General features: G+C 43.8%; 1 long non-coding RNA gene across 1 annotated transcript in view; it reads left to right on the top strand.

Annotated features, from left to right (window-relative positions):
- The first annotated feature begins 2,585 nt into the window (after nucleotides 1-2,585).
- LOC115096093 overlaps nucleotides 2,586-9,997 on the top strand; it is a 48,052-nt gene continuing 40,640 nt past the window's right edge. Inside the window, exons 1-4 of the long non-coding RNA XR_003857959.1 lie at nucleotides 2,586-2,634; nucleotides 3,016-3,089; nucleotides 6,836-6,864; nucleotides 7,584-7,780. This is a non-coding gene — a long non-coding RNA (uncharacterized LOC115096093). The remainder of the gene's footprint in view (nucleotides 2,635-3,015; nucleotides 3,090-6,835; nucleotides 6,865-7,583; nucleotides 7,781-9,997) is intronic.

The following is a 9,997-nucleotide window of genomic DNA, read 5'->3' as shown; positions in this document are numbered from 1 at the left end:
GAAGGTTTGTGGTGCATGATTTGCAGGGTTCAGGTTGGTGTAGGAGAGAGAGAGATACCACATGATGCCAATACGTCATCACCGCCTAGGGTGGCTGCAGACCCTTGCACCAGCACTGCCCATTTAGATACAGGCCCATTCAGTAAACTGCGCTGGAGAGCCAGCACTCCGAGGCTCTCCCAATGCGTGCCTAGGCACCTCTCCTGGGCTCGCAATTCAGTATTTAAATTAGGGCCTGCGCTAATAAGGAGGCGCTAGGGACACTAGCGCGTCCCTAGCGCCTCCTTATTGGCGGAAGTGGCGGCTGTCAGCAGTTTTGACAGCCAACGCTTAATTTTACCGGCGTCGGTTGTTGAACCCGCTGACAGCCACAGGTTCGGAACACGGACGCCCGCAAAATTGAGCATCCGTTTTCCAACCCGTTGGCTGAGGGCAGATTTTTTTTTTTTTTTTGGGGGCCTCCGACTTAATATCGCTATGATATTAAGTCGGAGGGTGTACAGAAAAGTAGTTTTTTCTGCTTTTCTGAACACTTGCCCAGTGCATTGCAGGTGATACCTAATAGGCTCATCAACATGCATTTGCATGTGATGAGTGCTATTAGTTTCGGGGGGGGGGGGGGGGGGGGGGTTGGCTGCGCGTTTTCCACACACTATTACCCCTTACTGTATAAGGGGTAATATTAACACATCAAAAATGCGCGTCCAAACGGGGGCTAACGGTGCCCTCAGCTAAGCATATCGTTCTGTATTGGCCTGAATGAGGGAGACTTTAGAAACGATGGTCATGAGAGTTTCCTTCTTCTATGGCTGCCAAGAACACACTGGTACGATGCAGAGAGGAGAGCATTCTGCTCATGCTCACACGCCGATGTCGCATATACACATCCCAAAGGGACTCAGGAAGCTTAGACTGCCTCCCTCTGCATACAAGAGCAGAAGAAGATGATGCTCTAAGCTACCATGCTTTCTAAGCTTCGGAGGTTCTACCTGAATTCCCAACTTTCATGATCCTTTGACAGACAAGTAAATACTCTATTAAGAAGAAAAAGTAAAAAAAAAAAAATCATTAGTATGTTTATTACAATGCAGCATCGTTAATGGATTCCTCATGTGAAACATGCTTCAGAACTCTGTCAGTGGTTTTAGGCAATAAACGGTGCAGAAGGCATTAGGAAAATTACTGAGGACAGCACTGGTCCAAAATAAGCTCTCTACATTGGAAGAGACATTTCCACACAGGCTTTATTATTCTAAAGGCAGCATTTTGTATTTAAAAGAAAACAGGACTGGAATAGCGTTTCAGGAAAAAAACAGAGCCAACTGGCAACCTTGCTATGGTACCAACATCTGCAGATGAAGATGTAACTCTCCCTTTCTTATCGGTTGTGCAAGGAGTGGCAGAGCTCTCCTCAGATGAAGCTGTATCTCCCCTATCTCATCAGTGGTGTAGGGAGTGGCAGTGCACTCTGCAGATGAATCTGATAATCCCTTGTCCCATCAGTTATGTAGGGAGTGGCAGTGCACTGCAGGTATATGTGAAAATCCCCTGTCTCATCGGTTTTGTAGGGAGTGGCAGGGCACTCTGCAGATGAGGATCTACCTTCTCTGCCTCATCAATTGTGTAGAGAGTGGCAGACTACTCTGCTGAGTTAATTGCTGCAAATTTTTTATTTTTGGTAAGCCCTATGATTTTATGAGCTCTGCTAGAGAAGAAACATTTGTTATATTTAACGCCTTATTATACAGGACAGGCTGAGCCAATCCTGTTTTTGCCACACTGCATACCAGGGATGTGAATCGTATTTCTGACGATTGAAAATATGATATGATATTTTCAAAGTCGTCAGAAATCGGGGGTTTCCCAAAACCGATAGGAAAACCCCACAAAATTGTTCGTGGGATTCTCTTATCGTTTTGGGGGAGGGTGGGAAAAACGGCACACAAAAACAACCCCTAAACCCACCCTGACCCTTTAAAGCAGCTCCCTTAGCTTCCCCCACCCTCCCGACCCCCCCCCCAAAATGTTTTAAAATTACCTGGTGGTCCAGGGGGGGTCCCGGGAGCAATCTCCCGCTCTCAGGCCATCGGCTGCCACTAATAAAAATGGCGCCGATGGCCCTTTGCCCTTATCATGTGACAGGGTATCCGTGCCATTGGCCGGCCCCTGTCACATGGTAGGAGCACTGGATGGCCCGCGCCATTTTTAAAGATGGCGCCGGCCGTCCATTTCCTATTGGTTTCGGGGAGCCCCTGATTTCTGATGACTTTGAAAGGATACCGCCCCTATCCCATGACTTTTTAGTTTTCTTAGAAGCCTCTCATGAGGGACTTTGTCAAACGCCTTCTGAAAATCCAAATACACTACATCTACCGGTTCACCTTTATCCACGTTTATTAACCCCTTCAAAAAAATGAAGCATATTTGTTAGGCAAGACTTCCCTTGGGTAAATCCATGTTGACTGTGTTCCATTAAACCATGTCTTTCTGTATGCTCTATGATTTTGATCTTTAGAATAGTTTCCACTATTTTTCCAGGCACTGAAGTCAGACTCACTGGTCTATAGTTACCCGGATCGCCCCTGGAGCCTTTTTTAAATATTGGGGTTACATTGGCCACCCTCCAGTCTTCAGGTACAATGGATGATTTTAATGATAGGTTACAAATTTTAACTAATAGATCTGAAATTTCATTTTAGAGTTTCTTCAGTAACCTAGGATGCAACATTAATTTGTTCATCAAAAGCTGAATGGTACATCACTTAATTTAATATAAGACAAATTAAAATAATGTAGTTTTGCCACCAAAATTTAGCTTACTGTGTTCTTGTTCACATCTGCTCAAAAGCAATATATGTGAAATATCGTATTTAAAAAAATCTGACATAGATTATACAGCTTTACTCAATAATGTGCAGAAGTTTTCCAAGTGAAAGAGTGATTAATGTTGTTGTAGCAGAGCCGTTGCAGTTTTCCAACAGAGCAAAAGAAATATATGATTGTTTCCAATTTCAGAAATCTATGAAAATGAGCAGGATCTGCTGCATTTACTAGAAACCAGCTCAAGGACGCCTGGCACAGGATCAAAGGTAACTCTGAAAATAAAGAGTGCAAGAGCTTTAAAGATTTTCAGGACTTACCAAGAAACCCACATTGGTGCATCTGTGTCAGTTTTTCTAGTAGGGACGAAGATGGCAGAATTTATGAGAATGGGAAATGGGACCCCCCTTGCCTGATCTTGAATCAAGATAATTCTATCAAATGGTGCACTATGGCTCAATTTGTCCCACATTATTCTGGCCCCTGGAAACTGAAAGGCAGGAAATATTTGCGTTTTGCTGAATAGTAACTGTCATAAAAAGAGAAATTTACCAGATATTTGGCTCAAGAAGAAAGACTTGTCATTGCCTCAAAAAAGATATTTGGAGAGTGCGGGAGGCGCCACCCCTGTAGACGTTCCATGAACACCCTAAACGCTACCCACAGACACGCCCATGAATGCATATTCACCCAAATGCATACACACCTTTTAATCCCCTCTGGCATCCCTCACTCACAAATATACTTATTTCTGCTGCAGGTTCTCATAACACCGGGTCTATGAATACCATCTGGCTCCCTTTTTTGGAAGACAGGTTGATGCAGTCCTATCCAATTTTAATTTAAACTATGCTTTTCCAGCAGAAAATACAGCTCAAGGTGGTTAACAGCAAATAAATTCAACATGTACAATTCAGTATATAGTACAGATATAATCAAGCATAAAAATACAAAACAATCAATTAAATAATAAATAAACTAAGATATACGAGATATCCTGCTTCTACTATTACTACTACTACTATTTATCATTTATTTGGGGATGTGCAGAGGCAAAACTTTTGTTTCTGTTCATTTATTTGTTTTGTAGGTTATCTCTATTTGTTTCATTAGTTTCAAATGAAAAAAAGGTTTTTGCTTCTTCATTTTTCATTCATTGCTTTGTTTCCCATTAAAATCAATGGGGGAAACAACACAGCCTATTTTGAGCTTCAAAATTGTTGTTGTTGTTGTTTTTTTTAAATCAATTCTAATTAAATTTCTGGATAGACAACATCAGAAGCAGGAAGAGAACTGCAGGGCACCAAGATTGTGGCAAAGTGACACCAAAAATGGCACGAATAGCCTAAGGTAGTATTTCCCAGCCATTTCCTGGAGAAACACCCAGTTAGTTGGATGTTTCTCCAGGAAATTTTAACTAATCTAACAGATCCTTCAAGGTGAAAATAATCGCACCCAGTCAGCTCCAACCTGGGAGTCCCTCAGGGATCTTCCCTCTCACCAACCCTCTTCAACATCTACCTGCTTCCTCTGTGCCACCTCCTTACCAAGCTAAAGATCAAACACTATCTCTATGCCGATGATGTGCAAATCCTCATCCCTATTAAGGATTCGCTACTTAAAGCCCTAAACTTCTGGAATTGTTGCTTCCAGGAAATCAGCACACTCCTCTCTAGTCTTAACCTAATCATCAACAAGGACAAAACGGAAATCCACATCATCTCCCACGGGGACAACCTCTCTCTCCTCAACCACCCTGCAGCTATCCCCGACAACCTCAAAAACAAGTCTTATGTTAGAGATCTGGGTGTGCTCCTAGATAGCCAGCTTAACCTCAAAAGATTTGTAAACAATACGACTAAGGAATGCTTTTTCAAATTACAAGTACTAAAAAAGTTAAAACCCCTTCTTCACCCACAAGACTTCCTCTTGGTTCTACAATCAATCATCCTCACCAAAATTGACTACTGTAACGCTTTACTACTCGGCCTTCCTACTATCACCATCAAGCCCCTCCAGATGTTACAGAATGCAGCCGCCAGGATCTTGACAAACGCAAAAAAGAATGACCACATCATGCCGATCCTCTACAACCTCCACTGGCTCCCCATCAAATTCAGAATACTATACAAAGTCCTGACCATCATGCACAAAACCTTAAATAACCTCGCCCCAATTGATCTCACAATCCAGCTGCGCCCTCACACCTCAATCAGACCGATTAGAAGAGCCTATCAAGGCATGCTATACGCCCCCCAAGCCAAAACATCCCTAAGGAATAGAGCCCTATCTACAGCAGGTCCGACGCAATGGAACACCCTCCCACCAGACACGACAAGACCCTTGCCCAATTTCCTTCAAAAAAACCTTCAAAACATGGTTATTTAGATTAGCTTATCCAGAACCGCCAGTTTAAACCAAACTTAGGGGGCCATTTATCAAAATGCGATTGCACCATATCGTATGGTGCGATGCAAATTCAGAAAATAGGAGGAGTGTGGGCTAGCCTGTCTGTGAAGAGCTATTGCACAGCTGTAATGCCAATTTTAACTACACCTCTTTGGATTGTGTTAGGCTGTGTAATGTAAGGTTTCATTGCCATTTGTGATGTCTTCTGTAAGTCCTATTTCAGGTGAATTGAGAGAGAGAGAGAGAGAGAGAGAGACTGGCCATGATATCATGGCCCATAGGTAGGTATTTGTATCCCTATGGTAGGCCCACCTAGTAACTTGAGGTGGGGTTTAGGTAAGAATGTAGGGAGTTAGGGGCCACTTTGACATTCTACGTGACACCTATGAACAAAACAGTGGTCTCGTGTAGATTTGCTGGCCTTCGGATTGAGGAAACTCACTCCAAGATGAGATTTGGGCAATGTTCTCTCAACCTAGCTTGATGTTACCCAGGTAGAGAGTCCATCAAGCTAGGTTGAGAGAACCTTGCCCAAATCTCATCTTGGAGTGAGTTTCCTCACTGCGAAGGCCAGCAAATCTTCACAAGAGACCACTGTTCTGTTCGTAGGTGTCACGTAGAATGTCAAAGTGGCCCCTAACCCCCTACACTCTTACCTAAACCCCACCTTGGGTTACTAGGTGGGCCTACCATAGGGATACAAATACCTACCTATGGGCCATGACATTATGGCCAGGCTTGCTCTCTCTCTCTTTAACAATGGTCCCCTGGTGGTTGAATGAAGGAAATACAAGAGGTCTGGCACTTATTGCAGAATCTGAAAATGGTATCACAATTTGTGCTAACTTAGCTCTTCGCACAGGTAATTAGCGCAAATTGCGATAAATGCTATATTAGCATTTTTGCTATCCTTTTGCTATCCTTTTGCTATCGCATGCGGTACTTACCGCATTTTGATAAATCCACCCCCATGTCACCATAACTTTCTTATGTCTCCAGCAAGTACAGTTCTTATGGCATCCAGCAAGTAGTATTTACAGTACTTAAGTTTTAAGCAAGGCTCTCATCAACCTTTTTGATCAATATCACACATCTCCTCAAGACCTGCTCTATGTTACTGCATCTCACTTAGCAAGTCCTATGTATTTCGTTTTTTTCAGCATCTGCTTATCTTTGGCCTTATCTAGCCCCAACTGCTCAATGCCATCCATTGTTTAATGCTTTATTATGTTTAATTTAATTTAATGTAATGTTACCTAATGTTCTATATTCCTAATGTTTTATTCAAAGTTTATTCAATGTTTCATGTTCTAAGTAACGCTCTCATGCGAGGTTATTGTTTCACTGTAAACCGGTTTGATTTGTATCCCATGCAAGAAGACGGTATATAAAAATTAAAAATAAATAAATAAATAAATTTTCAGATTGGTACAATGAATATGCATGAGATAGATTTCCATACTCTGGGTCTCCAATGAACAAAGATTCATAAAAAATAAAAAAAAGATGTTTCAGTTCAAATGATCAACACAAAACTTGTAGTGTGGATTTCTTAAACCAAGGCTGTGATTCTTTTCTTAAAATATTTGCACTCTGTTTCTTTCAGGCTTCAGTTTTTATGCAGAAAATTACCTGGTAAATATAAATTATCTTCAGTACTCAAGAGGTGAAAACACATAATTTCTGTCAGTCTTTCCTTGTGTTTCTTTTTTCTGTACCATTTTTTGTGCGTCCCTGAGTATTTGTGTATTTTCTGCCTATCCTTCCATGTGTTTCTGGCCAGAAATGTAGTGTCTTTGTAACAGGTGTGCAAGAAACAGCTCACCATTGTACAATCCTTGCTGGTGCTTCTGGAGTGCATAGGCACCCTTTCTTCTTGAAATCTTTAATCATCTGGTGCTCTGGTCCATGGCCAGCCATGCCACCTACTATCCTGAGCCTCTTTTCAAAGGTTTTCTTTTTTAATAGAGCTGTATCACTGGGTTAAAATTCAACCCACATATGCCAGGGCTGAGGACTTTCCTTAGCCAATTTCTTTTGCTCTCTTATTTAAAAAAGAAAAAAAAACAACTTTTCTTTCTCGTTAGCTGCAGCTGCACAGGAATACTTCTTGTTCTCTCCAAATCTCTCTGTAATCTTGCTCCAAATTTTTCTTTTTCCATATGCAGAAGCAATAAGTATGAGCGCACTGCTCAGCTGTACTATTTGTTTACTTTTGTTTCATGTCAAAGTACTTTTTCTGTTTATCTTTCCATCCTGTAGAAGTCTCTACAGGTCAACAAGCAATTAATTTAAAAAAACCCATAAGATGTATTTACTTAGAACTAATGCAGCTCTGCTTCTCTCTCTCCTAGGATCATTCTTCTGGAGCCCAGGGAAATAAATTATTATATATTTTTAAATCCTGTTATAACAAAGAACACAAAAGCATCAAAATCCCCAATGTAGACAGTGAGGAAAATTGCAAACAGCACAAAGAAGTCATAATCCCCAACATGTACAGTGCAATCAATCACAGGCCTAGACGGCAAGATGGAAAACCATAAAATAGGTGGGTGTAGGAGAAAAAACATATAGAAGTAGATTTTCAAAGGGTTACGCACTTAACCCTTAAAAAAAAAACCCCTGCACATGCCGAGCCTATTTTGCACAGGCTCAGCGGTGCATGCAGGCTCCGGGACACGAGTAGGTCCCGGGGCTTTCGAAAATGGGTGGATTGGGGGCGGGGCGAAGGGCGAGGCGGCGGTCCGGGGGCATGGCGGCGGAATGGGGGTGAGCCAGGGGCGGGGCCGGTGGCGTTCCCAAGTCCTCTGGCATAGCGGCCATGCCGGAGGTTCGTAACTCCATCAAATAAGGTGTGTGTGTGTGTGGGGATTTAGGTAGGGCCGGGGGGGTGGGGGTGGGTTAGATAGGGGAAGGGAGGGGAAGGTGGGGGGGGGGGGCAGAAAGAAAGTTCCCTCCGAGGCCGCTCTGATTTTGGAGGGGCCCCGGAGGGAACGGAGGAAGCCTGCACGGCTCAGCGTGCGCAAGTTGCACAATTGTGCACCCCCTTGCGCGCGCCAACCCTGGATTTTATAACATGCGCGTGGCAGCGTGTGCATGTCATAAAATCGGGCGGAGATTTGTTCGCACCGGGTTGCGTAAACAAATCTATGCCCGCGCGCAGGTTTGAAGATCTGCCCCATATTTTTCACATTTTTATTTTAGGGACAAAACACCCTAGAAAAATCAATAAAGAAGCAAGGTGGGAGAAGTAGTAGAAGGATAGAACAAAACAGTAAGGTGGAGTACCAGAAAAGAGGTGGGATGGGAGGAGAAACGTGTATTTTATTCTTTATTCACATTTTTATTTTGGGGACAAAACACCCAAGTATAACAAAGAAAGAAGCAGGATAGAAGAGCTAGGTTGGGATTCAAACAGCAAACAACATGGAGGCACTGAAACCTCCAAAGTGGTACATTAGGGGCATGGCAGGTAAGCAGCAAGACCTCTACGGTGGTACATTAGGGACATGGCAGGTAGGAAGAGTGGCAGCAAGAGCCCTAAGATGGTACATAAGGAGCATAGCAGCTAAGCAGAGTAGCAGCAAGACCTCCAAGGTGCTTTCAGTCATCTTGCCACATGCATGGAAATTCTGGAACGCCCCAGAAAGTCAGATTGCTGGTGCCAGCCTGGAATGATGAGGGCTCACGATGTCCATTGCCATTGAGAAGACATGTTTACTGGAGTTGTTTGTTGGTGGGCAGGAAAGACAGTGCTGAGCCACCTTCGCTAGGTCTGGCCAGATTTATTGGCATATGTGTACCCAATATAGGAAAATCTATATCCATGTTCTCAATGGGTTCTGTGAAATAGCATGTCATAGAAATTTCTGCTGGAGATCTTCTTTGTGGGGATTGGTCAAGGGTCTTTCTTGCTAGCTGCTTTGGCTATGGCCTGTGCTAGGAGAGATGGTTCTGTGCAGGTAATGTGGCTTTGGCTTACTGAAGTAGGGAGGAAGTACTAGCTGACAGGGTACTGCGTGTGGCTGCACTACTTTCTGGGGTGGTCACTCTTTCTGCATTACATCCCCACTGTACCTTTGCCTCTGGTGCTCCTGCCCACACACCTACCTACCAGTATCTCCTTCATATATATGAGACACTGGGACCGAAGGGCGAGATTCCTCTTTCACCCCTGTATCATAAAGTACGGAAAGCATGCATGTATTCTTTTGTGTCAGAGGTTTCATTCTTTCTTGCTCCTACTTCTGCAAGGAGTAGGAGCACCTCTGCTTCCATTCCCTCATACACATGGAAACCCTGTACTTTTTCATCCAAAATATTTACTATAGAGATGAATCCACTCAGAGTGGAACTTTTAGAACTCAGATCCTCTATGGCATCCTTGAAGGGTTTCAGGATTTTTTCAGCTGCCTTATCTGTTAGTGCTGTGCACCCTTGAGCCGGCTCGAGAGCTGCAACTCCCACTGAGGGAAGGCCCGCCAGTGGGTCTCGTAGTTGGGAGGCGATGCAGGACCAGGAGACCCGACAGGAACTTCACCTATACCAGACCTCGTTCCCCACAGGTTGAGCCCTTGGGTACCGGGGCCGGCAGGACTTAGGCGAGGGTCTCCTGGTGGAGAGAAATCCTCGGAAGGAAGCTGAGTAGGCAGTCCGGGTCGAGGCTGGCGGAGGTCCAGAAGAATGAAGACGGTCCAGGAGTCAGGGCAGGTAGCAACGGTGCAGCACGAGGAACCAGGCCAGAAGTTGGGGCAGGCAGAAGACA

This window comes from Rhinatrema bivittatum, chromosome 7, assembly GCF_901001135.1.
Source record: "Rhinatrema bivittatum chromosome 7, aRhiBiv1.1, whole genome shotgun sequence".
Lineage (NCBI taxonomy): Eukaryota > Metazoa > Chordata > Amphibia > Gymnophiona > Rhinatrematidae > Rhinatrema > Rhinatrema bivittatum.
Note: the sequence above shows the minus strand (reverse complement) of the source record. Positions and strands in the feature narration are given on the sequence as shown.